Source organism: Phoca vitulina, unplaced genomic scaffold (assembly GCF_004348235.1).
Source record: "Phoca vitulina isolate PV1807 unplaced genomic scaffold, GSC_HSeal_1.0 scaffold53, whole genome shotgun sequence".
Taxonomy (NCBI): domain Eukaryota; kingdom Metazoa; phylum Chordata; class Mammalia; order Carnivora; family Phocidae; genus Phoca; species Phoca vitulina.
Genome location: NW_022589756.1, coordinates 7,293,879 through 7,319,937, shown reverse-complemented (window position 1 = coordinate 7,319,937; position 26,059 = coordinate 7,293,879). Strand labels below are relative to the sequence as shown.

Below are 26,059 nucleotides of genomic sequence, written 5' to 3'. Positions count from 1 at the left end.
GGTGAAGGAGCTGAGTTCTGTGCCTTGGGGTGATGTGAACAAGCAAGATCTGGTAGCACAGAGGTGGCGAGAAGCACAAGGAAGTGAGTCTAGAAACTGGCCCGGCAGAGAGCTTGGCACAGGACCTCGGGCCACCTGCCACAAGTGGGGTCTCCGCCAAGCCTGACTAGAAGACAAGGGGGGCAGGGGCCCCGCATGAAATTGCAGTTAACACATACTTCTGTCCTGATAATATCTGGTGAATGTATTGAGTGCTATGTGCAACGCACCAATGCCAAGTGCTTTATATACATAAATATATGATCTCTTTGTAATCTTCGCAGTATCTCTTTAAGAAAAGCACTACGATTACTGCCATTTGGCATGTGGGAAAGCTGAAGATTGGAGGGGTTAAGAATGTGCTGGAGGCCACGGGGCTGGGAAGTAAGGAGCCACACCTTGAGTGTGAGTGCTGGCTCCCAACCATTACGAACACTGCCCGCTGATAGATTGTGATGTGAATTGTTTGTGTGCAGGCCGGATGTTCCTCTGCCTCCACCAGGAGACTGGATTGCCCCATAGTCAAAGGAGTAATAATATCAGGCCCAAGCTTGTGAAGGGAGGAGAGGAGTGGGTGAAGGAAGGATAAGGAGTTGGGGGATGGCACACAAAGTAAGCTGAGGTTCTTGCCATTTTCCTGGAAAGTGGAAGGGGGGGTCAAGAACTGAGTCCTGGAGTCCTCTCTCCAACCTTAAGGCATTTTCCTTTAGTTACAGGACTCAGAGGAACACACACACACACACACACACACACACACACACACACAAGGAAGAAGGCCAGAAGGCAGGCAAGTTTCATGAATATGGTAGAGGTTGGAGAAGGGTTATCAGGAACACTTTTGTGAAGAAAAGCTGTGACCTGTTCAAGGCCCACTCAGGGAGCTGTGGGTCTCCTCCAGGGTGACCTTGTCATTAAATAGCTATAAATAAACGGCAAAGGACAGGAGTTCCCAGAGATGTACCTGGGTCACTTGGGTCACCATCAGCCTAGTGGCTTCATTGGACAGAAATGAGATGAAAAGCAAGAACTAAAAGACAACCTTGGGGGAAAAGAAACTGCATTTGGAAGTTATTTGAGTGTTGAAGAGGGCAGAGTACGGGCTTGGCTGTGCATCAGCTGAGGGATCTGGAAGGAACAGAATCTGGAAGAAGTACAGGAAGAAGAAGAAGAAAGGGGAATCAATCATAAAATGAAATTCCTGAGTCTGGCTTGGATGCCAAAGGCAGCACATTTTTTGCCTGAGGAAAACATTCTTAATACAGCTCTGGGGGTGGTATTCCTGAGTGATACAGATTAGTAATCAAATTATTTTCAAGGCTAATGAGCCCATGATGACCCTGGCACCCAGCCTCATCATCCCATGGACAGGGTTCAGCAAATGCCTTCTCCTCTCCGTCTCCTCGGGCCTTGTACACACATTTTAAGAACTAGGGGCCAGTAAAGGCCAAAGGAAACAGATCTTGGTTTGTTTTTCAGACCTTCACCGATCCTGCAGACACTGATCGAACACCTCTTCCACAATACCTGAGGGGGGACTCAGTCACCGTGACTCACATGACCTCCAAGATTCAGAGCCTAATTGGGAAAGACAATGTTATGGACTGAATGTTTGTGCCCCCACCCCCATCCCCCAATCCTCATGTTGAAGCCCTAGCCTATAATAGGATAGTGTCTAGAGATAGGGCCTTTGTGGAAGTAATTAAGGTTAAATGAGGTCATAATGGTTGATCCTGACCCGATAGATTTAGTGTCCTTATGAGAAAAGGAAGAGCAACCAGAGTGCTCTCTCTCTCTCCTCGTGCACACACGTGGAGGAAAGGCCATGAGAGGACACAGCAAGATGGCGGCAGTCTACAAGCCAGAAAGAGGGCCCTCACCAGAAACGCACCACGCCGGCACCCTGATCTAAGAATTCCAGCCTCCAAGACCTGTGAGAAAATAAATGTCTGTCATGTCAGCCCCCCAGGCTATGGTATTTTGTTATGGCAGTCTGCACTGATGAAGGCAGAGGGCACACATATAATCAACGATAGCACAAGGCAGAAGGAAAGTCAGGAAGAGGGTTGCAGGAACAGAGAAGGTGGAAGGTGAAGCCAGACTGAGGGCACTGGGGAGAAGGGCCCGGCAGGGGTGGTGCTCAGGTTAGAGACTGAGAGGTGGGAGTTTGGGAAGCCCAGGAGAGGCAGTCCTGACTGAGAGAACACCACGGACAAAGGTCAGAGGTCTGGAAAATCCACCAAGCTCTCAGGGAGCCTTGGGCAGATGAAAGGTTGGGCTTCACGGTGGAGCACCATGGAGACATGGTGGGTATTTCCACCAGGATGAGCATGAAACCATTTTTGTAGTGTTAAAAACAAAGCAAAGCAAAACCTAAGGAGGAAGAAATAGCTGCCCAACTCTGACTGCAGACAGAAGCTGGTGCTAATACATGCCCCTAAGAAACAGAATTGGCTTCACACTAGTGGTTGTCAAAGTGTGGTCCCTGGGCCAGCAGCATTAACAGCACTTGTGAGACTGTCCAAAAAGCAAATTCCTGGGCCCCACCCCAGGCATGCTGCATCAGAAACTGTAGAGTTGGAGCCTAGTGATCTGTGTTTTCAAAAGCCCTCTGGGTGATTCCGATGACACCGATGTTCGAGAAGCACAACTCTGTGCAACCCAGAGCAGCTAGGTTGCTTCCTCTCGGAATGTTCTCCAAAGTGTGTTCATCCTGGGATCAGGAAGTCCTCTGCCCACTCATCTCTTTTAGCAGCTGATGAGATTTTGACCATTTGGTTTTTTATTTGAATCCCTCTGCTGCCCCTCATTTCCACAGGTTTTGGAGAGCATCTCTAAATTAGCACTTTTTCTTCCTGAAACCTCCTCAGGTCTGAACAAATGTTTACTGAGTACAGGTTTCACATCCTGGCATTTGCTGGAATATGATTGGGAGACAAAGAGCCACAAGACAAGGTCTCTGCCTTCCACCATTCCATTAGCAAGGCATGTACTTGTGAAAAATAAATTTATCTCAAGATAACATGTGCCTGGCAGACACGGATGGTACAGCCAAGAACTCCGGAGGAGGGGTGCTCGGGGAGGGTGGAATGCGGGCTCTGTCCTATGCCCAGTTCCTTTCGCCCCACCAGAGTTTTCTAGTCCTGAATACCCTACGTGTTCCATAATTCCTGTGAAATGATGCCTATCTGCCCCGTTGCTTTCCAAGTGGGTGTCCTCTTCACAGATTCCCCATTCCTGTAGACCGAGCACCACCCCATCCTCTGAACCCCCCCCCCCCCCCCACCCAAAGGGAAGTTGGTTCCTGCTCATCCGGCCAAGCCCCTCTCTGTTCTCACTGCCCCACTCATTCACCGCACCGAGAAGTAAGGAGAAGAAAGCAGAAAGTGGGCTGCTCCTGAGGGCCAGCCCTCCCAACACCCCCTCTGGCCGCCAGCAGTGTGGGCAGTTGTGACAGCAGGAACTCCAGGCCATGTCAACACGTCAACACCTCCCTTTACTGTCCCTTGCTTCCTGACCCCAACTCCAACCGCATGCACTCCAGAGTAAAGATCATAGGAACCTGCCTTTCTGTACTGCCATGGAGGTCTCTCTCTCTCTCTCTCTTTTTTTTTAAGATTGTATTTATTTATTTGAGAGAGAGAGAGAGAACGAGAGTGTTTGAGAATAGGAGGAGGAGCAGAGGGAGAGGGACAAGCAGACTCCTCACTGAGCAAGGAGCCCGACCAGGGCTTGATCTCATGACTCTGAGATCATGACCTGAGTTGAAACCAAGAGTTGGACACTCAACCGACTGTGCCACCTGGGTGCCCCCATGAAGGTCTTTCTAAAGAGCAATATCATCTCTCACTTATTCCCCCTGCAGGATCTGAGTCTTTAAAAGCTATCTCTCCAGCCTTCACCCATGTCTCCGTCACTTCTTCATAGGTCTGGCCACAACGTCCATTCCGTTCTTGTTTTCTTGTCTGCTATTCTTCCTCTTTCCATGCCTCACTCTCACCCCAAACTCCAGAGTAGTCCTTTCCAGTTCACCCTGTCTTCTCAAGAGGGGACCAAAGGGGAAGAATGGAAGGGGCAGTCTCTCTCTGTGGAATTGGCTAGTGAATCACTGGGGAATGTGGTTTGTGGTCCGTTCCATCCCTGAGACTGGACAAGGCAAAAAGCCTCCAGTGATGGGCTCATGCCTGAGGCTACAGCAGCTCTGAAGTCCTCATGCTGGCAGGAAGGGCAGCGCTGGACTCCAGAACTGAAGAAATCCTGCTGTATACAATCACCTCCCTAAAGGTACTGCTCCCATGACTTACGACCCTGATTCAAATCCTGCAGTCATGATCTTTGGGTTTCTCAACCACGTCCAGGATACTGGGCACACTCAGATTCTCCCATTTTAAAGGACGTCGATAAAGATAATCTAGGCAACAGAAAATACAATGTCTTGTTTCCAACTTGTAACTGCAAACCTGTTTTTTCAATAATTTTATATTTGGTTCTAGGTAGTGTAAATTAAAGACCAGTGCTGGTTTTCTCAGCAGGAATTAAGAGAGGATAAAGAGGGACAGATTGGTGTGGCTGCTTGATTGACTGGCTCACTAGCTTATAGCCCTTCTTTTGTCCATTTGTTCATTCCTAAAGTTATTTGTTCATCCATCCATCCATTTTTATATATCTATTTTTATATATTGTATATGCTTGAATTTAAGGTAAAGCTCTTCCCTTCCCCAAATTATCTGTCAGAAAAAAAAGGAAGTATGTATTTTAGCCCTTACAGAATTTTTCATTGTATGGGCTGCCCTCTCAGCTACCCTATTTTGAACAAAAATATACTCTCTGGGAAAAGTATTAGCCTGATACCCCTTCAATCAATGCCTCCAAAAGGAGGCTTACAAAGGTCACCTAATAGATCTTTTTTTCAGTAAGCCTGGTACTATAATATAGATTCAGTAACTTTTCTTGAGGTTATAGACTCGCAATTACAAGAGCTGAATTTCGTCATTAAAAAAACATTTAAAAGATCTTTTTTTTAAAGCAATATACGAAATGGTTTTATTGTGAACATCAAAAACAAACAAACAAAAACCTTCTAAAGGATTTGATTAAACTTTTCAACAAAAAAAGGCATACAAATAAGCAATACGTACATGAAAAGATGCTCCACATCGTTAGTCATTAGGGAAATACAAGTGAAAACCACGAGATACCACTTCATGCTCACTAGAAGAGCTAAGATCAAAATTACAGACAATAACAAGTGTTGATGAGAATCAGGAGCAATTAGAGTCATTACACGCTGCTGATGGGAAAGTAAGATGGTGCAGCGGCTGGGAAAGCAGTTTGGCAGTTCCTCAAAATGTTAAACATAGATCACATGACCCAGGATTCCACTCCTAGGTAGATAACTAAGAGAAATGAAAACACACGTCCACACAAAAACTTGTACATGTATGCTCCGCAGGTGCATTATTTACAATGGTCAAAAAATGGAGACAACTCAGATGTCTATCAACTAATGAATGGATAAACAAAATGCAGCATATCCATACACTAGAATATTATTTGGCAACAAAAAAGGAATGAAGGACTCACACATGCTACAACCTGGATGAACCTTGAAAACATGATGCGAAGTGAAAGAAGCCAGTCAAAAAACGTCGCGTTATTGCATGGTTCTGTTTATATGAAAGGTCCAGAACAGGTAAATCCATAAAAACAGAGAGTAGATGAGTGGTTGCAGGGGACTCAGGGGAGAGAAGAAGGAATGACTGCTGGTGGTATGAGCTTTCTTATGGGGCGAAACAAATGTTTTGCAACTAGGGGCGCCTGGGTGGCTCAGTGGGCTAAGCGTCTGCCTTCGGCTCAGGTCATGATCTCAGGGTCCTGGGATCGAGCCCCCCCTGCAATGACGGGCTCCATGCTCAGCGGGAAGTCTGCTTTTCCCTCTCTCTCCCTCTCTCCCTCTCCTTCCCTCTCTCTCTCAAATAAACAAATAAAATCTTTAACAAAATGTTTTGCGATTAGACAGTGGTGTCTGTTGTACAAGTCTGTGAATATACCAAAATCCAGCACATTTTAAAAGGATGAATTTTACGGTATGTGAAGTAGGTCTCAAGAAAGGTGCTATTCAGAAATAAATATCTTCTGGATTAAAAAGAAATAGCCAACTCTCTTTAGACTGTAGGGACAATGATAAAGGCTAGAACGTGGATATGGTTCCAGTGGCCAAAGGACGCTGAAGTCAAAGATGGGAGTGGAGCGTTGGATGTTTTGTAACAGGGGGAGTTGGAGAAATGTCGTATTTTAATTTAATGTATTATTTTGTACAGTATGTCACTTGAAACATGTCACTAAATATATTAAATATTACCCGAAATCATTTACATATTCACATCAGCTTTTTTTTTTTTTTAAACAACCCTCCCTATTGGGAAGCACACATATGGTCAGTTTCAAGCACACATTGTACGTATCAGGTGCCGGCTGTCTATCAGGCAGCAGCTGCGTCCTCGGGAGAGTAACACCGACTCTCGGTACGGACATGGTTCTGACCTCAACAGAGCTTCCAGCCTCGTTCGTTTCAATTAAAATGGAGCTCAATTTTGAAGCAATTTCTATGAAAAGTTTGTAAAACTGATTATAAAACCTTGTGGGTCATTCCTAATATTTCGGAGTGCCATCAGTTCCTCGGAGCTCAGATGCAAATTCTGTACCTCTTCCCCATGATCATGTGCATTTGCTCAGAGGGGAAATTTCTTTTTTTTTAAAAAAAAGATTTTATTTATTTATTTGACAGAGAGAGACATAGCGAGAGAAGGAACACAAGCAGGGGGAGTGGGGGAGGGAGAAGCAGGCTTCCCGCTGAGCAGGGAGCCCGATGCAGGGCTCGATCCCAGGACCCTGGGATCATGACCTGAGCCGAAGGCAGACGCTTAATGACTGAGCCACCCAGGCGCCCTCAGAGGGGAAATTTCTTCATCTTGTCTCAGGCCGTTCATGTATACAGTTCCCTGCCACCCCTGCGCACACACATGCCACGCCCCGGGCTGGATTCCTTACTTTGAGATCATTCTATATGGAATCTACTTGAATCTGGACCCATTCTCTAGGCCCCAAAACACATAAACAATCAGGACCTCAAGAACTGGAGGCCTGGAAAGGATCCAAGATGACCTGAGCCCCAGGAGACGCAGGGAGGGCCCCGGGACCACTGTGTAAGAGGGTTGAGGACCCGACAGGCACCTGCCTCCCCACTTTGACCCCGAGAGGGTCTACTTTTACCTGGTTTAACACAGGGCTTTCGCCTGAGATCCATTTTGAAGAAAGCTCTTCACTAGTTAACAAGTCCCCAAACCTCCTTATTGTATGAGCAGATGAGAACCCTGAAACTCAAGCAGGCTGACCAGGTGACTCACCCAAGATCATGGGGCAGGGCAGTGACACAGCAACCAGTGACCAGACCCAGGTCTCCCCGTCCCAGAGCAAGGCTCTCTCTGTCCCTCAGGCCTCTCCCGGGGAGGGAACACAGGTTGGGGGCTAAGGATTTAGCAAACAGGAGCAGGAAGGGTTTTTCTTAGAGAGAGAGAGGGAGAGGACTCAGAGGTACCCTCGGACCAACGGAGGGAGGGCCACTCTCTGGAGATAAAGGAGCTGATGCGTACTAAGTGTTTTCCAATCTTGGGACTGCAGGATCCAGAAAGCTAAGAGCAGTGACCATGGCAAGCCCCATGCCTGTGCACAGGTAGGTCGAAGTCCGGGGTTCTAAAACCGCCAACCTGTCCCTTGCAAACCTCTCTTCCATATTCCCACGGCAATTTCACCCTCGACCAAGGCTCCCTGCTTTTCCTACACCCTTTCTCCTGTGGTTCAGTCTGGCCTATATGAGCTCAATACGCAGGAGGATAAGGGAGAAGGGAAAGGCAAGGATCCATGGATTAGAGAAACACGGGAGCAGCTTATAAAGAGATTATTGAGCTCCTGCTCTAAGTCCCTGGGCTCTAGGAAACCTCCACATTCAGAGGAAGCTAGGAGCGCATCCTGACCCCTGGGAAGAATGTGGTCCCTGCTGTTACAATTGACTGTTGTCATGCCAGCACAGGGAATGAGGAAGACCCCACCTGGCCTGGTGAGCCAGGCACCGGTGTGCAGGGAAGGAGGGAAACGGAACCTCCCATCCTGGGCATCTGAGGCAGTTAAGAAGGAGAACAAAATGAAGAGCACCTCCCTGCCCCAGAATTTCACACTGGGATGAGCTGATAAATTCTGGTAGATCAGGGGATGCAAAGAAGCCCTGAGGCTGCTGTGGGGGGCGGGGGGAGCAACAGGTTTCCCAGGGGTCATGCATGGAGCCTCTAGGAGGAGTCGGGTTGGGGAAGGTGGACAGGGCTGGGGGCAGGAACACAGGACTTGAGCAAAGGTTTGATGGGGCCCAGAGAGCATATCATGCTATCGAGGGTGAAGGGCTTACTTGGAAAGTATGGGGGCAGGGCTGGGTTAGAAGGGTAGACAGAGGTCTCATTATGCATGGCACCAAAGAGCAAATTGAAGGAATCGGGATGTGTCTAGAGGCCTGGGAGCTTCCGAGGGAACTGGAAGAAGGGGAGAGGCTCCTAGGTAATATCAGGGGGTATCAGCTAATCAGCTTGGCCTGGGCTAGAGTGGAGCCAGGGGGTAAAAGGGAAGACAGGAATGAGAGGCATGAAGAAGAAGTCTGCAGGATTAGTGATAGGTAAGATATGAGCAGAGAAGAGGAGAAAGGGAAGAGAACTTCAAGGTTTCTGACCTGGGTGTCTAGGAGAATGACAGGTGTGTGAATGGGAGGGTTGCCTGGAGGAAGAGATGGTTTGGTGTGAGAAACTGATGAATTTGGTTTCCGACATGTAGCACTTAAGGTGAATTGCTTGAGTGGAAACGTCTTACAGACTCTTGGAAGTGGGGGGCTGAAGGGAGGAGGGTCTGGCTGGATGCAGAGCCCAGGAGTCATGTGAAGTGATGAGAGTGGAGGTGGGGGCAGCAGATCTAAGTGCGTGTTGCCCCTTGATTCTCCAGGAGGCTGCCGTATAGAGGTTGTCATTAGGCTTGGAGACAGGCTAACACTTAGTGCATACCTAGCAAAGATGAAGTCTGCGGGAAAGGGCTTATCTGTGAATCAAGGACCCAGAAGAAGGAGAGGATTAAGGAGAATGGCAAATTATAGCTATAACCTAAACAATTTGATGTTCCCATAAACCCTACATCTATTTTTTTTTTTGAGATTTATTTACTTATTTTAGAGGGAGAGAGAGAGAGCACAAGCGTGAGGGGCAGAGGGAGAGGAAGAGGGAGAGAAAATCTCAAGCATTCTCCACACTCAGCGAGGAGCCTGACATGGGGCTTGATCACAACCTGAGCCGAAACCAAGAGTCAGACGCTTAACTGACTATAACACCCAGGTGCCCCAACGCTACATCTTTTCAATTCAACTAAGGACCAGTTTCCACTCAGAGAATGGAGAAGCCTCCAGTTGACTAGCAGATATCTCCAGGACCCCCAAATCATCCTGAATTACACAATTTATCCAGACTCTTAAGACATGAACTGTTATAACATGTCCTACCTGCTCCTCCCAAAACGTCAAGCTCTCTTTTCTCGGATCCACTTTACCTGCTACTGCTCAAGTTTGATCAGGCCCCCCTTCACTCCCACCAGCTCTCTGCAGCCTTCAGAATAAAGTCCAAACTCTTCAGCTGCCAGGTTCAAGCCTTATCTTACATTCTGCCCTTTATCTTTATTGTCCTTTGACACCCTTGGCTCCACCCAAAATGACTCATTCAAACTAGGCCTTCCCGCCTCACTGCTTTTATTTACACTCTGCTCTGACCACAAGCACCATCCCAAGTTTCCACGGTCATCCCCTACCCATCCTTTCAGAGCTTTTCCAAATGCTATTTCCTCCAGGAAGCATTCCTAGACTCCCCCGACAGAAATAACCTCTCTATCCTCTGACATCATCACACTTCATGGGTGCAGTTTTTATGGCACTGCAAGTCCCCATCTCGTCTTACAGTTCAGTATCTTTATTTACTACCTCCCGACCAGGCTGTAAACTTACTGAGAAAAGATAAAATCCTTCCATGTAAAGAAAGACTGACCCCGAGAGTCAAGGAGGTGAAGAGGGGAGAAAGAGGAAACAAATCTCCAGAACGAGTTACAAATGAGAAAACTAAGGCTCTGTGGGGCAATGTCACCCAGCGAGATAGTGACGGAGTCAAAGCTCAGACCCACATCTCTCTAACCCGCCACTCTTCATCTCTCCAGGGATAGTGCCCGGGGTGCTTTCTGGGGCATTTTCACCCATGTCCGGGATTTCTCTGGAGGATCTTATCAGGGATGCTGTCCTTTTTCTTCATTTTCAAGCGAGAAAGGTGAGGTCTGGAAGAGTCAAGCCCGAAGTTGCACAGCTAGCGAGTGGCGGAATCTACGCTGGGACCATGTCTTCTGACTCCTGATCCTCTTTCCACTAACCCAGGCTCCCAGCTTGCCTGTGCTGGGGGCTTGGGAACTCAAGCCCAGGACAGCCACTAAGGACTGCCTAGATGGGCATCACTGTACCTCAGTGCCCCATGTCCCTGTAAGTAGTGGAGGGAAGGTAACCAGCTGCTAGTAAGGGTGCCTTCTGAGCGTCAGATCCCTGGGAACCTGCCTGGAGCAGGAACCTGGGGTGGGGAGAGTGGAAACCTACCTAAGAGAGAGGAGCTAGGGTCCCACCGCAAATGCACCTGGAGAACGGAGATGTGCTTGAGGCTAGGGAGGAAGTAGGGGGCGGGGCCAACTCCATAACTTAGAAACCAGGAAAAGATGTGATGCTCCAGGGGCCAGGACCAGAGGAGGGGCTGTTCTCTCGCAGGTAGGAAATGGATCCCTGCCTCTCCCCATCCCCTAGGAGCAAAGCCTAAACTCAAGGCAGAATTCCCAGCAGGACTTCGAGGAGCCGCCTGGACCCTCGGGTGTCCCATAAGGATGCAGCAGCTGGGGGAGTCTGAGAGAGCCAGGTGGCTGGCAGACCCTCAGAGAGAGAAGGGGCACAGGAAAGGGGGACGGTCAGTCCTATGCCCTCAAAGCTGCTGGGAGAATTGGCCTAACCGAAAGGAAGACAACAATTAAACCCAGTGCCAAATTCTAAACACTGGGCGCGGGGTGTTCCTTTGAGCCCCCCTGGCCAGTGAGTGATGTGACCAGAATCTTTGCTGCTGGATTTCAAGAGAGAAAAGGCAAGAAGGGCACTGGAGAGGAGGAAAATGTTAGTGAACTTGTAGCTGCGAGATAGAAAAGGGGAAGGATCACCCTTCCGTGGATGTTGGCAGTGGTTGATCTTAGTTCTAATCGCATTGCCCAGCTGCCTTATGAAAGCAGCAGTTCCCTTTGTACTGGGGAAAGGGAAGGGCTGGGGGAGGCCTTGGGAACCAGAGGAGCATCCTTTCCTGCCGCCCACCCATAGCCTACCTGGAAAACAAATGCTGCATTCCCATCCATCCGCCCATCGTGTCTAGGTAAAAAGGGCATTGGAATTTGCAGCCTCCAGCCTGCTCTCTTAATCAAACTGTCATCATGAGTAATAATTATCCCTTGGGAAACAGCAGAATGACTCAAAAAGCGGTCCCCTCCCCCACTGCCACCCCCTCGCACAGCTCAGAGCTTTGTTCAGGGTGCCGAGAACCCCAGAAAGTGGAGCCACCAGCTCAGCTCGGGAAGCCTGTCTGCTTAAGTGACCATGCGGACTCCAGTGTCTGATGGGCAGTCACAAAAAGTCTCTTGGGCTCAAGAGCTCATTAGGGCTGGCTGTTCATCAGATGCAGGGCAGGGGGGCTGGGGTGCGGGGCAAGAAGCAAATACTGCTGGAGAAGTGATGCTTGTCAGGGAGACAGCACGCAGGAGGAGGAGCCCCGAGTGCCGCCCTCTGAGGATGGCCTTTTTCCTCAGGGGCTTCCCACCCACTCAGATTAACCCTAAGTGTAAAAATATAACGATAAGGAGAGCCACACTTACTCAACACCAACCATGTGCCAGTTGAAGGACCGAGTTTTTGCATTCAGTCGAGGTTATTAGGAAGCTGGTGCATAAGGCCATCTGGGACGGTAAAATATTGAAACAGGCCAGGCGGGTTGGTACACGCCTGCTCGCCCGGCCCCCTCAATCACCCCCGTCTTCCAGATGAGGATGACCAGGCCAAGGGACTTGCCTAACGTCAAGTTAGGGAGTCCGGGAGCTGGAGTTGGAACCCCGGCCGACTGACTCCAAGCTTTTGCACTTACCACCAGACTACCAGCCCTGTGCGCGTGACAGGCCACTGCCCCCATCCCTGCTCCTCCCCCTTTACCCTAGAACCCACACAGAGTCTAAGAGAAAGCCCCAATCACCAAGCCAGCAAGAACTTCTCTTAATTATCATACTTGCAGAGCCCCGAGCATGCCAGCCGTTGGGTATCTCCAGCCACCCGTGTGTGACCACCTCAGAGCCCCATCCATCTGGGAGGCCAGGGCCACGCGGTCCAGCGCCCGTGACTCCTGGGCAGGGGGAAATGTAGGGGCTGGTAGAGATCTACCACTCGAGGTCTACCCTAGGGTACGCTCCCTCCCTTCCCTTCCTCACCATCAGTGTGCTTGCCTTAGCAGTATTCAGGACACATGGAGCCATTGCCAAAACCACGGAGGGCCACTTGCTAGGAGACATCCTCTTCCCAGGCTTTTCTGACCCACGAGAAATGGGTGTAAGCTGCGGTAGGAAGGTTTTGTCTGACACGGGTAGGGGTCTGTGTCCATGGGGGATATGTGACGCAGGGCCAGCTGTGCCCCAGCACTCAGTCCCTGAAGATCCTCCGTAAGTTGGACACTGCTGAGTCTAGGATAAATTAGATCCCTCCTGGCTAGAGTTATGGGCTGAATAATGTCTTCTGAAAGACCTGCTTGGTCCCAGAACTGCGCCCACATCAACAGTCACTAGCTATGAAATGCTATTTCCTTTGAGACAATAATAGGTTTCCCCCCACCCCTGCCAGGGTTCTAGAGTCAAAGCCACAGAATGCTAGAAGACCCAGTGATACAGAAGTCTTTTTCTGCAGGACCTTGACAGTGCAAAGACACGTGACAAATCTCCAAGAGCCAGCTCATCTGAACATTTCACCAGTGGAACACCCATAACTATCTCATGGCATAGAGTTTCTCGGAACACTGTTTGGCGGGTGCTGTTCTAAAGAGTGGGGACAAAACACTCACCACTGGGTAGGGGGATGGGGAGTTTCAGCCATTGGAAAGGGACCATTTTTAACTCCACGGTCCCCACAAGGGGAACACAATTTCCATTTCCTCTTTCTCTTAACAAATTCTTAACTCCCTCCGGTTCCCTTTTAGGAGGCCCCTAAATTGCTCTCACAGATTCTCCCATTAAAGTCAAAACATGGTTCACACGGCACCCCTACTTCATCTACTGCTGCAATGAGTCTATTTTTCTAAGAAGGTACTCGTAAAAATGGGAATGATGGCAGTCAAATTTTATAGTGCATATGTTTGTGCCAGACGCTGTTCTAGCTGTTTTATGTGGGTTCTCTTGTAATTCATTCACATTTTCCTTCCGTTAATTCTGCCCTGAGCCACCCCCCCTCCCGCCCTGCAACCCCACACTACCCTCCTCCAAGAGGAGAGCTGAGGATCTCCTCCCCTGGAAACAGGTCACATGCAAAGGGAAGGGTAGAACTGAGAAAAACAATTCAGGCTCTCCCTCTCTGCTTAGGAGCTAACCCACTCTCTCACTAGAAGCAGGACCCCTACCACATTATTTCCCCGGGGACCTCTGAGCGCTCGATAAATATAAACAGAAATCAATGAGCCCCAAGCACTTTGTGGATACTCCTTTGGTCACCCCTGTGCGGGGGTTACAAAAATTAATATTGCCACTTTTTCTTGACCGCTCACTAGGCAATCTACATACATTATCACAGATCCTCCCAACAACCTGTTATTCCTGAATTCTTTCAGAAAAGAGATTCCAGGGCTCCAAGGAGCTAAGTGGTTTACATGGAGCTTCACAGTGGGCAATTGGCCAAGAGGGGATTTGAATCCAGGTCCAACAGGCTCCAAAGCCCAATCTCTTTCTGAGGCATCACAGTCCTTCAGCTGTGTAGATAAACATGCAGACCAAGGATTTTTTTTTTTTTTATAAAGAAATAACATGGTCAGTCAGTGAAGGAGTCCCAAACTGGAATCCAGGAGGATTGGTTACAAGATAAATATGCCCTGAAGACTGTTCTCCTGGCACCTGGGCACTGCCCATCCTTCACTTCCCAGCACGGGAGCATCTTCACCTTCCTTCTAGAAGAGTGTTGCGAGATAAAGTACCAGATATCCAGTTAAATTTGAACTTCACATAAACAATACCTAATGTCTTAGTATAAGTATGTCCCAAATATTGCACGGGCTATACTTATACTTGAAAAATATTCATGGCTTATCTGAAATTCAAATCTGAGTGTCCTGTGTTGTTATTCGCTAAATCTGGCAACGCCACCCTAGAGTCAGAGGCATGCTGGGAAGTCTCCTGCCTGGCTCTAGGTCCCAAGTGTTGCTCCAATGGGAGTTGCCATGGCAGCCTGAGCAGGCCCTTCTGGAGCTGTCTCTACTTACCTCCCCACCCCCCCACCCCAGCTTCACCTCGCCCCTGCACTCTCCATGCTCCAAACATGCTGAGCTACTTTCAGTTTCCTGAATGTGTCATGCTGCTTCTGGCCTCAGGTCTTAGCGCTTTGCTGTGTTCTGTGCCTGCCTTCTTCCCTCTCTCCCACTCTCTGGCCACTTCCTATTGATCCTTAGGGTCTCCACTTGGAGTTGCTTCTGCCTGGAAGTCTTCCCTGACACCCTGATCCCTGCCCCTTCCCATACTGCAGCACGCAGCATCTGCTGTCCACCGCGCTGCTTGCTCCAGAGAGCGGGGGTGGGTCACAAGCATCCTTGCGTCCCCACACCTGGCACCGACATGTAGCCTCAGGTAGTAAGTCAGCAGATGCTTATTAAATGAATGAACGGATGGATGGAGACTGTCCAGGCAGAGCTCGTCTCTTGAATGTGACTGCTTCCTTCCTCCCTTCTATCCTTACTCACTTTTTCATCTCTTGCCTCCTTTCCCTCCCTCAGAGTTGTGAAAGGCTGGGGCTTAGGTCCACAAGGGCACGTCCTGGCCTGGACTCAGGTGAGGAGAGAGCAGTCAAGGCTCAGAGAGGTCTCCTCGTGCCCCTTACCTGGTCATGCCATACCCACTGTCCCCGGGGGCTCACGTCTAGCTACAGGTCAGCGGAAACTTCTCCTCGGCTTCCAAATCCTCCTGGCACATGCCCCCTCTGTGTGCAAACTCTGCTCCCCTTCTCCCCTTGGCCCCTTTAAGGGAACCTAATTGGACTGAGCCCCAAGTTTGGGGTGTGGGGAGACGCCAGTGTCAGATGGCTGAGGGTTAGGGCAGGTGGTGGGGCTCGGTGGGCTCAGAACATCACCCATATGTTCCCTGTTCACCCACCCAAGGCTTTGCCCACGCACAGCCTGACAGCCAGAGAAGGCAGCACAGAACTTAACCCTTTTGTGGAATTTAGAAGGTAGTTTCACAAAGGACCAGTGAGCAGCAATCAGTGTTAACTTTTCCCCCCCCCCCCCCCCCCCACACACACACCCTAGAGTTCTGCCTCTATGCCGCTCAAGGAACCCGGCTTGCTTCCAGTCAGGGCTTGATTTAGAAGATGCCCTCTGGGGGGCAGGAAGTCCATGCCAGAGCAATGGGGTGTGCTGGGAATACGACCAGGGTGGGGGTGCTGAAGGGCATGGGGAGAAGGGAGAGTGGGGAGGGCAGGGAGCAGCTCAGAGGCAGCTCCTGAAGCTGGATTCTGAAAGCCCTGCTCTGTTGCTCTCTGATCTGACCTTTAGAGGCAGGTGGCGATTTTGTGCCTTCTCATCATCGCCCCCAACATCCCCTCCCAGAATACGTTAAGAGGACAAAGCGGGAGAAACACCCTTCAGTGTCAAAGTAACTCCAAAAATAGAATCGCTCTGCCCCGGGGGAAGGCTAGCAAGCTGGGCGTGCAGCGCACCCGCGGCTCCGGCCACCCAGTCCCTCTGCAAGAACTCCCGCTTCCGTCCAGGTGTCCAGGTACGCACAGTCTCGGAATCCCCCCCCCTTCCAGCCCCTACCACCCCGGCCAGCCTCCAACTTGTGGCTGGGCGCTCGGCCCGGGTCGCGGGAGGGGACTCACGCCGACAGAAGCACCGACTCCGACGGCTCCTTGGCTGGGCCAGGTGAGGCGCCGGCTGCGCAGCGCAGGTACAGGTGGGCCCGGGGGCTGCGGCAGGTAGGGGGTTCGCGGCCGCCGCGGAGGCCTCTGCTGAGTAACAGGGCTGACAGGTTTGTGTTTTCCCCTCTCCTCCTCCCAGTTAACCACACCCCTGCTGCTCTCCTCCTCACTTCCTTAAAGGGTGGGGTGTGTTGTCGGTGCTGAGTGTCTGCCGGCTCCAGCCTCTTACCATAAACCCTGAAATAGACGCCGCCACCAATTCCCTGAGCTGCACGTGCCCACCTGGGGACCCATCTCCAGAGCCCTAAAGGGGTCTTCGGCCGTGGCCGTGGGCGTGCCCTGTGAGCGGCTGACCCCTCCTAATTCCTCCCACCCCTCCCCTCCTCCTCGCACTCCGCTTGCAGACTTTTGGAGGCCACACTTAAGAGGCTGGTGTTTCCTCTCTAGCCTCCAGGTAGGGTTCAGAGTGGGAGATGGTTACCTGGCTCCCATAATCTCAGCAGCTGGGCCCCTCCAGGTCTCTCCCTGTCCTAAAGTGGCCCCAACCCCTTGATGGGGCACTGGAGATCAGGTGAATATCACCAAGGGCTTTGGCAGAACCGATCCAGGTGCTTGTGCTGTGATAGGGCAGGACCAGACGGCAGCACAAGAATTGTCACAGAAGCTGGGCAGCCTTTACCCAGCCCCATCTCCATATCAGCTGACTTCGCTGCCCAAACAAAGAGGCTGGTTCACCTCTTTACTCAGGCAAGCAGGGCAGTGAAATGCAAGGCAGTGACTCAAGGGCACTTAGAAACCCTTTTCCCCCTGTTGCTAGAAAAATTCCAGACTTTCCCCCTGAGTAGGAGGAGGTGAACAGGACTTAGCATAAGGTCAGAAAGCTGGTGTGTCCTCAATGTTCCCCACATCCTCAAAGTTCCTCTCCAGAGCCCCTGCCCCAAACTTCTTCATTCTGGGTCCTGTGAAGGATTGGGATCTCCCACAGTTCTAGAACATGCTATTCACAGGGTCATCTCTGAGGATGGCGCCCCCTTGAGTTGTGCTGCCATAGGTGACAGCCCATACATGATGGCCCCCCCCAGTACAACCTTATCCACTAACTCCAAACTCAGCCACCCCAGGAGAACAATAGGAAAATCCAGCATTTGGTGAGCATGTCTAAATGCCATCCAGTGTTGCTAAGAAAGCATTCCTTTGACATGATTTCATTTAATTTCTCCCATTCTCTGAAAAGAAAACCAAGACTTAAGATTCCTTAAATTGTCCAAGGCCACAAAGCTAGAAAGTCAATGTTTCTCAAAGTGTGACCAGAGGACGGATGACTTGTATCTTTTAAAATGCAGATACCTGGATGGCACTTCGGGTTTACTGACAATCAGAATCTCTGAGCCTGGGGCCCACCTGCCCAACCAAGGCAACTGACAACCCATCGGATGGGAGCTCATAGCCACAGCTGCAGGAGCTCCCCCTGGTTCATCCCATTCACCCATTCATGCTGTCCCCAGCACCAGGTAATGCTGGCAACCCGCAAAGCAGTCAGAAGGTGTCAGGGGAGACCTTGGCTAGGGCTCGGGGTGATCAGGCAAGTGGGACAGGTAAACTGGAGTTAGCAGGCAAAGTGTGGGGAAGACTAACGGACCAACTGACCGCACCACAAGCAGATTGTCAGAGGGCTTCGGAAAATGGAGGCTCCGTGTTCTTGTGCATGGGAATGAGGAGATGAATGTTGAGCAGTTGAAAGTTAGATACTTGCATTAGCTGTTGAGGGTCTGTGTTGGGCTGGAGGCAGTGGGAACTAAGGAGGAAAACTAATCCAAACAGGTTCAAGGAAAGGTGAGTTTGTGTATGCTGCCGCCCTGTGGCCAAATCCTTAAACTACAATCTAATCGGGCCCTCATCCGAGAAAAGTTTTCAGATTTTCAAAAATTTCAGAGGATGTTGAATGCTTCACAGATATTTCTTTAAAGCTCTGAAACCTAGTTCCTAGCATCGTAGGATAATAGGTTTTATTTATGAAAGAGACCTTGGGAAACTCCCTGGGATGGATACTGTGCCTGTAGGTCTCCCTATGTCCTGTCCAGTATCAGTCATGAAAAGTTAAGGTGACAGGGTCACACATGTCAGCCTGTTACCTGCCTTTTAAAAAAACCTATCAGAAATGCTTCAAGGAGCCTAGAATTCTATGTAAATGGTCTTTTAAAATTCTACCGACATCTCATTGTGTGTTCTAAATTTTAAGATGGTAGCCAACGGAGCTGGTTTAGATGCACACGGGAAAGAGACGGTCAAGAGGGAAGAACGTGACCTTGGCCAGGCGAATCCATTTCTCTGAGTTTGTATTTCCTAATCTAGGAGAGTAGAGGAATAAGAAATACCTCCCCAACCTATTTCACAGGGTACTGTGATGCCCCAATTAACTGATAAGTATGAAAATATGCATACCATGGTGATTATTATGTTATTGTGCTATAACATGCTATGATTTTATTTTTAGAAATAATGGAAATTAGGGGCGCCTGGCTGGTTCAGTTGGTAGAACATGCGACTCTTGATCTCAGGATTGTGAGTTCAAGCCCCACGTTGGTTGTGGAGCCTACTTAGAAAGAAAGAAAGAAAAGAAAGAAAGAAAGGAAGGAAGGAAGGAAGGAAGGAAGGAAGGAAGGAAAGAAAGAAAAAGAAAGGAAGAAAGAAAAAGAAAAAGAAAGAAAGAAAAAAAGAAAGAAAAAGAAAAAGAAAGAAAATAGGAATTAAATAGGGTAGGTTTAGTGGGGAGTGATTACATAGGTATCTGTTATACAGATACAATCAAGTGTTCACTGTGACTGGAACTTTCATCCATCACCTAATGGGCCTTCACAACAGTTCACTGAGGTAAATAACAGTATTCCTATTTTGTAGAAAGGAGGCTTGGAAAAGGTAAATAATTTGTCCACAGCCACCCAGAGCAGGGCTGAATATAAACCCATTATTGGCATGTAATGATACGTCATCGGAGTCTATTATGGATAATGGAATGAAATCACGTAATGTAAATTTGTTATTAGAATACATTTCATTTTTGGGCGCCTGCGTGGCTCAGTTGGTTAAGCGTCTGACTCTTGATCTCAGCCCAGGTCATGATCTCAGGGTTGTGAGTTCAAGCCCCACATTGGGCTCCGTGCTGGGCATGGAGCCTACTTAAAAAAAAAAAAAAATCAGAATACATTTCATTTTAAAGAATAGTATGGTTATAAGTGTTCTGAGCAAAAAAAAAAAAAAAATGAACAAAGAAAAAAGTCATGGGCACAAGGATTAAATAACTGAAATCCTTCATCACCAAAGGACACCTACCTCTAATTAAACCAGGCACTACTGGGTTTGCTAAATGAACCACAGTTGAGGCCAACTCCCCCCAAAAACGACAAAAAAAACCCCAAACCTCAAAACCATGCCCTTGACTTCAAAAGGACTCTATTCCATTCATGAAGGCACAGCTGGCTGTCCTCCTTTCTTCCCTTATAATAGAATCCCTGATTTTTAGTTGGTCCTAGGCTGCCCCAAATAAAGACTGCATGTCCCAGTCTCCTTTGCAGGTATGGCCAGTGATTAAGTTCTGGGCAATGGTTGGTGAGTGCTAGTTATGTGTGCAGCTTCAGGATCATGCCGTCAAGGGAAGGGGCAAGCCTCCACCATTTCCTTTTCCACCTGCACCGAATGATGGAACCCAGAGCCACCATCCTGGTCTGTGGTGTTGAGAAATGAAGTCTGGGTCCCTAGTGCCATCAAGCCACAATGCTAGCCCTAGACATGGTCTGGGCCAACTTGAACTTTTACATGAGAAATTTAAATTTTTCACGTTGCTGCATTTGGGGCTTTTCTGTCACCATAGCTTCAAATGTACTTCTAATATACTATCACTCAGCCTATTTTCTTTTGTCTCTAAATTAAGGCAGAACCTCAATTTCCTCATCTATAAAATGGGAATAACTTACTACAGGGTTGTCAGAAGGACTAGAAATAACACATGTAAATTTCCCTGCTAGTGCCATGGCTCATAGCTGGCAATAAATGGAAGGTATTATATCCTGTTGCAACTTTTAAAAATGTGTTCCTGAAATAAAAATAATGGTTACTTTAAAATACTCCATCACTGGGGCGAATGGATGGCTCAGTCAGTTGAGCGTCTGACTCGATTTCAGCTCAGGTCATGATCTCAGGATCGTGATATCGAGCCCTGTGTTGGGCTCCACGCTGGGTGTGGAGCCTACTATAAAAAAGAGGGGGGAGGATTTACCTAAAATACTCCACCATACCCATTCCCCCAAATGTGGAGGGGAGAAGTGAGACAAAAATAGCAAATTTGATTACTGATGTAAGCTGAATGATGGGTAGGTGGGGGTTAATTATACTGTTCTCTCTCACATTGTGTTTGAAAATGTTCACAGTGAAAAAGTTAAAATAAATGAAATCTTTCCATGGAGGAAAAAAAAGAAAATGGATTCCTGGACGTAATCCAAAGTGAATCTCTTCGGGAAAAATAAAACCATATTAAATCCATTAAGAAATTAATTTGGGGACCCAAGAGGGAGGGCAGATGGAGAAGTCAGAAGAATGTTTTTATTTTCCTTTTAAAGACAACAGGCAGAGTCTCAGTGCCACAGAGGGAGGGCAATTTCCACAGCTCCGGGCACCGCTGTCTGGCCTTGCGCAGCTCCCCAGGATGGCTGCAGGGCAGTGGGCTGCAGGGCGCTCGTGCAGGGTGCCCGTGTGGAAATGGAGCCTGCCTGCTGCCCTGCCCAGTTCGGTCCAGCTCCATGACTTCTGTGACTTTGGCTTTCTTGGCTCTCAGTCCTTCACTCCCACCTGTGAGGGAGCTCGCCGGGTCCCCACAGCCTATGGATAAGCTCTGAAGCAATGGCATGGCCATATGAACCTTGTCTTGCACTACTGACATCTGCAATTCTAACAAATGCGGCTGGCTCTCTGTGCCTAGCCCACACTAGGAAGCATCAAGCGGCGTTGAGAGCAGGCTGCTACAGGCAGATTGGCTGTTAGCAGCAAGAAGCGCCTCTAAAAAAGAAAGAAAAAACGAAGTGCCTAGCAAATGCAAGAACGCTTAAAACACAGGCATCTGTGGCCATTTACAGGACAGAGACAAACAACCCTACATACTGTGCTAACTCCTGAGGGCACCCCTTTATTACCCAGCGCAGCACAGTAATTATTGTCTATTTTGTAAGTCACGAAGGAAAGTTTACATTATGTTCTGCATCCTATAAGAGGGGGAAAAAAAAATCACACAACATATTTTTTAAAAAGTCTATTCAAAATACTTGCAATAAAGTAATTGGGTGCTCAGAGAGAAATTTCAGGAACATGGAAAATCCATTTAGATTTCATTTTGTCAAGTACCAAGTTGCCTGTCTGTACTGGAGTATCTTACCACCCTACCTCCTTCACAGTGAAGAGCAGCAGTGCGTAACCTTCACGGGGGACATCCAAACAAGGGGCTGAAAGCCTGAATGTCCACAGAGGCAAGGCAGGGGACGTGAAGGAAGCTAGCTGCATAGGGTCTGTGGCAAACTGGAGAACAAATGTCCCTCATTACAGGGAGCACCTGCTATTCAGCTCAAAAGTCTACTGCCCTGCAGAAGAGGAAGCTTAATGTAGCAATGCAGCAGAGCTTTCTTTTTCTAAAAGCAAAGACAGACAATGAACTATCCAAAAAGGAAATTAAGACAATAACTCCATTTGCAATAGTATCCAAAAGAATAAAATACTTAGGGATGAACTTCATGAAGGAGGCGGAAGACTGTAAAACATGGCTGAAGGAAATCACAGGACATAAATAATGGAATGGAAAGATAGCCTGTGTTCATGGATTGGAATACTCAGTATGGTTGTTAAGATGTCCATACTACCCAGAGTGGTCTACAGGTTTAATGCAATCTCTATAAAAATCCCAACAACATTTAATGCAAAAAAAAAAAAAAAAATCCATCCTAAAATTCGTATGGAATCTTAAGGGACCCTGATGGCCAAATAATCTTTATAAAGAACAGAGTTGGAGGTCTCACACTTCTAGATTTCAAAACTTATTACAAAGCTACAGTAATGAAAAAATGTGGTACTGACAGAAAGACAGACATATAGACCAATGGAATAGAATAGATAGCACCAAAATACACTCTTGTGTATGTGGTCGAATGATCTTCAACAACGGTGCCAAGGCTATTCAATGCAGGAAAGGACAGTCTCTTCAACAAATGGTGTCAGGAAAACTGGCTATTCACATGCAAAAGAGTGAAATTGGACCCCTCCCTTACACCATATGTAAAAATTCATTCAAAATGGAGGGGCTCCTCGGTGACTCAGTCGGTTAAGGGTCCAACTCTTGGTTTTGGCTCAGGTCATGATCCCGGGGTCCTGGGAGCATTGGGCTCTCTGCTCAGAGGGTGCTTACCCTCTCTCTCTCTCTCCCTCTGCCCCTCCCCTCGCTTGTGCACTCTCTCTCAAATAAATAAATCTTAAAAAAATTAATTCAAAATAGATTGAAAACCTACTCGTAAGATCTAAAACTATAAAACCTTAGGAAAAAAATAGGGAAAAGCTTCATGACATTGGATTTGACAATGGTTTCTTGGATATGTCATCAAAAGGCAACAAAAATAGCTATAGATCAATTGGACTACATCAAAATAAGTAATTTCTATGCATTGAAATCGACAAAGTGAAAATGCAACCTACAGAAGGGGAGGAAGTATCTGCGAGTTATATATCTGATAAGGGGTTAAAATCCAGAAGATAGAAAGAACTCATACAACTCAACAACAGAAAATTACCTAATTTAAAAATCTGCAAAGGACTCGAATCAACATTTCTCCAAAGATGATATCCAAATGGCCAACAAGCATATAGAAAGATGTTCAAGACCACTAATGATTAGGGAAATGTAAATAAAAACCACAAGGAGATATCACATCACACCCAATAGGATGCCTACAACGCAAAGAAAAGAACAGAACAGAACAAGTGGAGGCCAGGATGTGAAGAAATTGGAACCCGTGTGCACTATTGGTAGGGACGTAAAATGGTGAGCTACTATGTAAGACAGTATGGCAGTTCTTCAAAAAAAGTAAAAGTAGAATTACCATTATGATCCAGAGTCCACTTCTGGGCATATATCCAAATGAATTGAAAGCAGAGCCTCGAAGAGATGTTTATGCACCCATGTTCATAGCAGCATTATTCACAAGAGCCAAAAGTGGGAGCAACCCCAGCGTCCATCGATGGATGAGTGGATAAACACAAATGTGTTCTACCCATACAATGGAATATTATTCAGCTTTAAAGGAGGAAGGAAACTCTAACACAGGCTACAACATGGATGAACTTTGAGGACATTATACTAAGGGAAATAACCCAGCACAAAAAGACAAATACTGTATGATTCCACTTATATGAGGTACCTAGAATAATCAAATTCATAGAGACAGGAAGTAGACTGGTGATTGCCAGGAGTTGGGGGAAGGAGGGAAAAAGATTTAATAGGTAAAGAGTTTCAGTTTTGCAAGATGGAAAGTTCTGGGTATTGGTTGCACAACAATGGGAATATACTTAACATTACTGAACTGTACACTTAGAAATGCTTAGGATGGTAAATTTTATGTTTATTTTAGCACAATTAATTTTAAAGAAATCTTGACTTTTTATGTAAAATCTCTTAATTTGCAAATGTTGGCAACTGTCCTGAACCTATAGTTGCCTACCTAATGGCAATTTCCCTCTCTTTCTTAATAAATAGCCAAGTCCCAAATGTATCTCAGTGACCATCTCTCTACTTCCATGACTCAGGTATATCCTGACTGGTTCAAGTCAATCATAGTGGTCTTATTCCTCTTGCCAGTGATGCATTTAGAGGTGAGTGTGTGACCCAGTTCTGACCAATAAGGTGTGAGGAGAAGTCTTCTGGAGGGTTTTAGAAAAGGTTTCTTAGCTCTGAAAATGAGACATAGTAGAGGGAAATGGCCCTATTCCATTTATGGACATTGGCTGATATCAGGGTAAGATGCCTGGAGCTGTTGCAGTAATTTTCCAACCAAAAGGAAGCCATAGGCAGACCTGCAAGATGGAAAAGAATCTGGGGTCTCAGTGTCTTTGGGTTGGACATAGCCTTCTTGCCTCTAGACTTTTGGTGATATGAGATAATCCATCTGCTTACTGTTTAATCATTTTGAGTTGCATTTTAAAGGTGGAGGCTTACCAAATGTCCATTGACTGATGAATGGATAAAGAAGTTGTGGGATATATTATGTATAAAATATACTTTATATATATTTTTATATATATATATATAAATATATATAATGGAATATTACTCAGCCATAAAAAAGAATGAAAGCTTGCCATTTGCAATGACATGGATGGAGCTAGAGTGTATCATGCTAAGCGAAATAAATCAATCAGAAAAGGACAAATACCACATACCATATGATCACTCATATGTGGAATTTAAGAAACGAAACAAGTGAACATAGCAGGGGCAAAAATGAGGCAGGCAGCCATAGAACAGACTCTTAACTAGAGAGAACAAACTGAGGGTTGCTGGAGGAGAAGTGGGGGGGGGGATGGGCTAAATGGGTGATGGGCATTAAGGAGGGCACTTGTGATGGGCATTAAGGAGGGCACTTGTGATGAGCACTGGGTGTTATATGTAAGTGATGAATCACTAAATTCTACCCCTGAAAATAATATTACACTGTATGTTAACGGGAATTTAAATAAAAACTTGAAACAAAAACAAAAAAATAAAAAATAAAAGTTGAAGTTTAGAAGATCATAAATTATGTATTATACAGAGGGGAAAAAACATGTGGATCAAATAAAAGAAGTCTTCAACCAATCTGACCCAGAGGCAGGCAATTCACTACCCTAGGTTTATCCCTAACCAGTTACATTAACACTACTTCTTATGGAAGTTCTCCCTGCATTATTCAAACTAAATCAGAGCCCCTACCCTCCTTTTTTCTCCATGGTTCAGGCTTCAGAGAAGGCCCCAGTCATCTCTATGTCCCACATCAAGCATCGGACTATAGTGATCTCCTTTAAGACTTCCATGGTATTTCTGTTGAATTAGCTCAATCATGTTTGCATCTCTGGTTGCCTATTTCTAGAAGTTGCTCTTGCAATTGCCAGCTCTGCAACTGTTGGACTCAGCAGCCATCCTATAGAACATTATCCCTTTATTAGTCTTTGATATGAAATCTGATTTTCATATATTAACAGAGCTACCCCAGCTTTGACTCCTGTTAGCGTATCTTTTTCTATCCTTTTTACTTATTTGTATGCTTATATTTAAAGTGGGTTCCTTTTAGGCAGCATACAGTTGGGTCTTATTTTTCTTTTAAAATCTAATCTTGTTAATCTAATCTCTGCCTTTTCTTTGCAGGAGTCACTTTCTAGTCTAGAAAAGAAAAAAAAAAAAAAAAAAGAATTCACCCATCTTTCTGCACCTAGGAATTTTTTTCTCTAACACAACATTTGAAAAATAGTTGTCATTCCTTACATACACTTTCATGGGTATAGCAGGGGTTTGGAAAGTGGCAGTGCTTGGCAAGAATGCCTGGGGTCTGGGATGGGGCAAGTCAGAGACAGCAAGAACTGCCAGTGGACTTTTGCATTAGTTCGGTAGGTATAAGACAGAGCCTGAACTTCAAGGTCCTCTGGAAAAGTTCTTCAGAAGTTGGTGAC

The 26,059-nt window shown here is 47.2% G+C and overlaps 1 protein-coding gene across 1 annotated transcript in view; it reads right to left on the bottom strand.

Annotated features, from left to right (window-relative positions):
- PTK2B (protein tyrosine kinase 2 beta) overlaps positions 1-16,490 on the bottom strand; it is a 122,975-nt gene extending 106,485 nt beyond the window's left edge. Inside the window, exon 1 of the mRNA XM_032388989.1 lies at positions 16,292-16,490. The gene's annotated coding sequence lies outside the window, so the exon portion shown is untranslated. The remainder of the gene's footprint in view (positions 1-16,291) is intronic.
- Between the last annotated feature and the right edge of the window lie 9,569 nt (positions 16,491-26,059).